General features: G+C 27.7%; 1 protein-coding gene across 4 annotated transcripts in view; it reads left to right on the top strand.

The window, feature by feature from the left end:
- The window catches only part of LOC124420761 (protein Wnt-5-like), a 128,123-nt gene that overhangs the window by 49,999 nt on the left and 71,350 nt on the right, over positions 1-6,774 (top strand). The window contains exon 1 of one of the 4 annotated variants that reach the window (XM_046954857.1): positions 5,688-5,747. The exons of the other annotated variants lie outside the window; for them this stretch is intronic. The gene's annotated coding sequence lies outside the window, so the exon portion shown is untranslated. Of the gene's footprint in view, positions 1-5,687; positions 5,748-6,774 lie in introns of those variants that run through there. 4 annotated transcript variants of the gene reach the window in all.

Below are 6,774 nucleotides of genomic sequence, written 5' to 3'. Positions count from 1 at the left end.
GACTAGACTATAGACTAGACTATAGACTAGACTATAGACTAGACTATAGACTAGACTATAGGCTAGACTATAGACTAGACTGTAGACTAGACTATAGACTAAACTATAGATAGACTATATACTAGACTATAGACTAGACTATAGACTAGACTATGGACCAGACTATAGACTAGACTATAGGCCAGGCTTTATACTAGACTATAGACTAGACTATACGCCAGGCTTTATACTAGACTAAGACATAAATCTGGTCTAATTTATTTTTTAACAATTGAAGAAAATACATAAATTTTCTTACAAACTTTATGTCTTAAGGTTACATACTATGTAGTCGCTAAAATGGTTAATATTATTTACCTTATACATATTTACCTTTTGTGTCTGTGTTTATTTTCAATTCAAACGGATTATAGTTTTAACTTTTCCTACTCCTTACTTGTGTTGCTCTTACTCATGTTGCGTGTGGCAGCACTTAAGTTAATCCCCTTTTTAACAATGAAATTTCATATGAAATAAAAACACTTAATAAAACCGATTGTATAAATTAAATATATAACAATGTGGGCAAAATAGTTGTTTATATAGTAATATTATTTTTAAAGGAGGCATAAGGAAATTTTAAGCTTAAGGCAAACAGAATGCAATCATTAAAGGATTAGGCAAAGATTGTTAAGTTTAATGTATAGTCTGGATTATTGTCTAGATTAAATACTCTAAATACTATAGTCCAGATTATAGTAAAGGCTATAGTCCAGACTATAGTAAAGACTATAGTAAAGACTATAGTCCAGACTATAGCAAAGACTATAGTCCAGACTATAGTAAAGACTATTGTCCAGACTATAGTTCAGACTACAGTCCAGATTATAATCCAGACTATAGTCCAGACTATAGTAAAGACTATAGTCCAGAATATATTAACGACTATAGTCCAGACTATAGTAAAGACTATAGTCCAGACTATAGTAAAGATTATAGTCCAGACTATAGTAAAGACTGTAGTCCAGACTGTAGTTCAGACTATAGTAGAGACTGTTGTCCAGACTATAGTCCAGACTGTAGTTCAGACTATGGTAGAGACTGTTGTCCAGACTATAGTCCAGACTGTAGTCCAGACTATAGTAGAGACTGTTGTCCAGACTATAGTAAAGACTGTAGTCCAGACTATATTAAAGACTATAGTCCAGAATGTAGTTAAGACTATAGTAAAGACTATAGTCCAGAATGTAGTTCAGACTAAAGTAAAGACTATAGTCCAGACTATAGTAAAGACTATAGTCCAGACTATAGTCCAGACTATAGTGCAGACTATAGTTCAGACTATAGTAAAGACTGTAGTCCAGACTATAGTAGAGAATGTTGTTCAGACTATAGCAAAGGCTATAGTCCAAACCATAGTAAAGGCTATAGTCCAGACTAAAGTAAAGACTATTGTCCAGACTATAGAAAAGACTATAGTCCAGACTATAGCAAAAACTATAGTCCAGACTATAGCAAAAACTATAGTCCAGACGTTAGCAAAAACTATAGTCCAGACTATAGCAAAGGCGATAGTCCAAACTATAGTAAAGGCTATAGTCCAGACTATAGTAAAGGCTATAGTCCAGACTATAGTAAAGGCTATAGTCCAGACTATTCTATTCTTTCTACATTCGGTAGTTTTCTATTACAATTCAATTAAAATTTCTTTATAACTTTATCCTTCAAAATTCTTTTTAAATCATAAATTTGACTCAAAACATAAAATGACCGTGGTCCAAGAGTTGTGAACATAATTTTTGAACTACAAAAATTATTACTGAAACACTAAACTTGTCTGATGTTCATAAAAATTTATTAAAAAAGAGATAAAAAATCAAGTAAAACAAAATGTTTACAACATTTACAATCAGGTCTCTCTGTTAGCCGATGATGATGATATTACATGAGTGAATAATATATTTTTTTCTATTTAAAATTTATTTACGATAAATCTTTTAAAATCACATAAACTAAACACTTGTCCAAAAGTCAAAAGATCACTAAAAGGAAAATAAAGAAAGAAAAAAAAGAAAAACACATAAAAATCTTAGACTCATGTCTTGGACACACAAACCAAAAATATTTTAAACAAATTTATTAACTTTACAAACATAAAAAAGAAAATTAAAAAGAAACTCTTTTTGTATTGCATTGCAACAACGTCTGGCACATGAGTCCAACAACAACAACAAAGTTAAACATAAAATATTGTCAATTTAAAAAAAAAATATTTATAATTTTTTGTAGTTTTTCTCAAACTTTAAGTGGTTGTTAAAAATTTGTTTTTATTAAGTCTCTAGATGCTATTTAATTTATAGAAACAATTTTCTGGATTATTAAAAGATTTTTTTTGTAAATTAAAACTAAAAAAATTTCATGTTTGATCTTTGAGAAAAAAATATAGTTTTTGAAATTTTATTTAAAATTTTTATGATGTAAAAATTATGATTTACGATAAGTGAACAGACATTAAATGATTTAGTAAGATGTTGTGATGGGACTTTAAAGAAGAATTATTCAACTGAGTAAAATAAAAATAAATTATTAAAAATGTTTAAGGATAAAACAAAAAAATCAGTCCTTTAAGTTGATTTAAACTACTTAGATAAGAGAGATTGTATTAGTCCTGACAACAGTGGAAACTATAGTCCAAACTATTACTGAGACTATAGATTTGTACAGATTATAGTCCAGACTTTAGTAGACGATAGTAGAGACTAGAGACTATAGTCAAGAAAATTGAAAATATAGTAGAGACAATAGCTCAGATGGTGGCTACTATACAGTTCTACTTTAGTTCCAGTTTAGTTTTAATTTAGTTCTAGTTCAGTTCTAGTTCAGTTCTAGTTCAGTTCTAGTTCAGTTCTAGTTCAGTTCTAGTTCAGTTCTAGTTCAGTTCTAGTTCAGTTCTAGTTCAGTTCTAGTTCAGTTCTAGTTCAGTTCTAGTTCAGTTCTAGTTCAGTTCTAGTTCAGTTCTAGTTCAGTTCTAGTTCAGTTCTAGATCAGTTCTAGTTCAGTTTTAGTTCAGTTCTAGTTCAGTTCTAGTTCAGTTCTATTTCAGTTCAAGTTCAGTTCTAGTTCAGATCTAGTTCAGTTCTAGTTCAGTTTTAGTTTATCTCCAGTTCAGTTCCACTTTTTGTTGTTGAAATATTAAGCTCATTTGAAACCCTTATTCATTGAGCTTTTAATTAATAAAAATACTATTGCCTGCTATATATTTTCATTTAAATACAAAATTAATTTATTTATTATTTATTTATAAATTCAGTTACTTAATACCTCAATTTATAAAAATAAAAGAATTATTTAATTTATTTGCATTTTATTTATTTTTTGTTATTTTAAAATTGATACTTTTTCAATTAATTTTCTTTATTGAACGTTTATGTTTCGACTTCTCTCTTTCATTACCAATATTTACAAACCTCAAAAGCCTTCATTAAAAGACCATAAAGAAATTTGCATTACAAATTCATAAAATCTAATAAAAACGTCTAAAGCCAATATTTGATAATAAATATTGTTAAATTACTGGTTATAAGAAAAAAAATAAAAGAAAAATATATATCTGATAAAATCAATTTATCTACTACTCATACTACATACACCTTGTTCAACAAAATGTTAAAATTGATTTTCAAATTGTAGCTTTATCTTAAAAAAGTGTGTGTGTGCGTTTGTTTGATTCTTCTTTCATTCAATTTCATTAAGAAATCTTTCAATGAGTTTTGAGTGTTGGAAAATAAAAAAAAATAACACAATATTTTTATTGGTAAGAAAATATGTAAATTTTTGTAAATAAACGATTTATTATATTAGATAAAAACAACTCGAAAAAAATAAATGAATTTTCTTTGGGTAGAAAGAAAACAAATACACACAAAAACACAAACCTCAAATAAAAACCAACTTGTAAAAGAAAGTTAAGGCAAAAAAAATTCAATAAAAAAGACACCAACTAACCAACTAATTGGAAAACTGTGTAAGAGATGATTTGACAAAAAAATGTAAAACAAAAGATAATTAAGATAAAACTTACAACTGAAAAAATATATATAATGAAACAATTTGGTTTTGTAACGAAATAAATTTCATTGTGGTTAAACTCACACTAGTCACCAGAGAAAAAGATTGAATAAATACTGACAAAAAGAAAAACAAGTGTCAGTGGTTAAATAGGAATTAAAGAGGGACAATATAAATTAATTTCATCAATTAATGTATCAAAAAATATTATAGTCAAATTCTAGTACATATCTATTTCACTCCTTGTTCAGTTTTTGTACAGTTCTAGTTTAGTTCTAGTTCAGTTCCAGGTCAATTCTAAATCCGTTCTAGTTCAGTTCTAGTTCAGTTCTAGTTCAGTTCTAGTTCAGTTCTAGTTCAGTTCTAGTTCAGTTCTAGTTCAGTTCTAGATCAGTTCTAGTTCAGTTCTAGTTCAGTTCTAGTTCAGTTCTAGTTCAGTTCTAGTTCAGTTCTAGTTCAGTTCTAGTTCAGTTCTAGTTCAGTTCTACTTCAGTTCTATTGCTCACAGTTTAACCGTGTTTTTCAATAAACAACAAAACAGAATATCACCTTTTCTTCTGCACCTGCACTAAACCAAGGTATGACATCCTACAATAGTCTACTTACTCCACTTTAAATAAATATTCTTAAATAATCGTCCACATGTCTGTTCTGTTTTTTTTTTACAAGTCATAATTGTTACAAAAAAAATTGTAATGATTAAACTCTAAAACAAAAATAAAAATTCCTATAGTTTCAAAAAAGAAAAGCTGAAGTTTATTCTTTGAGATCAAACTTAAGGTCCAAATGCAATTAGGGTGGATTTTCTATAATGTTTATCAAACACACATTTTCACAGGTACACAACACGAACATACTCTCAAACATGGTTACAACAAAAAAAAAAAAAAAAACAAAAAAGACATAGAGAGAGAAGCATGGTTGTAAGAGAGAGAGAATTGTGTTTTTTTATTTAGTACCTATTCAACCTTTAACGAAGTCGGGTGTTAACGCGTACGAAGTAAAAAGTAACGAAATTGTTGTTACTATTTTACGTAGTTTTTTGTTGTTAGTGGAAAATCTTCGAATTTTCCCACGCGTACGTTATTGTGCGAAAATTTTGTGAGCAGATGAAAATATCAGTGTGATATTGCAATTGAAAGAGAAAGAATATTGATAATAATGATTTGAAAATATAATAATATTTACAGTGAAAAAAATATATATGTAAATAGCATTTTGCTTGATCCAAAAAAAAAATATTTAGAAATAAAAGCTTTTTGAGAAATATTAGTGAACAACAAATTTAATAAATAATAAAAAATTTTAAACATAAAATAAAAAAAAAATAAAAATTTTAGATAATTAAGAAAATATTTTATTTGCAAATCTTATTAAAGAAAAATACAACACATTTTTATGTAAAAAAAATTTAAGTGAAAATTGTTTTTCCAAATAAATTTTTATTAAGAGCTAATTTTGCTGAAATTCACAAAATATCTATGTGAATTTTTAAATAATTAAGAAAACGAGAGTTTTATAAAATTTAAAAAAAAATTGTATTTGGAAATTTTATAAGAGAAAAAATATAAAAAAAATCTGAGAATTTTTTTTCAAAAATATATTTTTATAAAAAAAATTTGGTGAAAATTCATTAGAAACAAAATTTTAGTTTAAATCCTTGGAGTTTAATCATTATTGTGGAATATTTAAATTTTTAGGTGAGCAAATGTTTCTAAAAGTGTTTTGAAGATTGATTTTCAATAAGGACTAAGTACTAAAGAAATTGATACATTGCATAACTAGCTACTGGGGATGCATGACAACATTTCACGCACAAAACTAAACCGCTGGACTTTTTATGAATATAACTTAACCACAGTTTATTTTGAGGTGCAATGATCATTTTTGATGAATAATGAAATAAGTATTTTCGAAGGATATTGCAGGATATTATCCTTTAAAAAAAAAAATAACGTAATTTTCTTTGCAAATAACTATTTAATGTAGCTGTGAACTCAAAATAACGTTCTGAATTAAGAAAAATGTAAAAAGAAATCTTGGGACACCAGTGTTCCTTATACGTGAAAGGGTTAATTAACAATGTCAGTTTTATATCTCCTTTATTAATATTTCATCAACTAACGACTCAACTAAGTTCCAATTAGTACAACGAAAATCGCTGAAAAATTAACTCTTCTAAAGTCTTCAAGAACTAGTTGATAAAAGAACTGGTATCAGAATGATTTTACAGAATAAGTGGGGCTCCTAAACCTTTCCAAAGAATTAGATGTAAAGTTGTCTAGAACCAGTTGCGGGAGTGACAAAATCAAACGAAACATCATTGAAAAAAGAACTGGTACCGCAATCATTCCACAGAACAAGAGTGGCTCCTCTACACTTCCAAAGAAGTAGTTCTAAAGTTCTCTAGAACTAGTATCGACAAAGTGACAAAATAAAACAAATGCAAATTTTAAAGGAAAATCATTGGTCACAACTTTGAACATAAGTATTTCTGACAACTAACGGTTTTCACAACAAAAACGTATTAAGACAATTTCTGTCTACTACATCGATTCATTCTTAACATTCCACTATTTTCGACAAAATTTTCATTTTATAGACATTTTTTGTCTACTTTTCTCTTTAAAAGAATCAATTGCTACCGGTACATGTTAGCAGGCAAAATTTCAGCAGAAAAGACCTAGTTCACACTAGGAAACTTTTGTTGAGAAACTTTTAAGTTTG

The sequence above is a fragment of the Lucilia cuprina genome, chromosome 6 (genome assembly GCF_022045245.1).
Source record: "Lucilia cuprina isolate Lc7/37 chromosome 6, ASM2204524v1, whole genome shotgun sequence".
NCBI lineage: Eukaryota > Metazoa > Arthropoda > Insecta > Diptera > Calliphoridae > Lucilia > Lucilia cuprina.
This window is presented reverse-complemented; position numbering and strand designations above follow the sequence as displayed.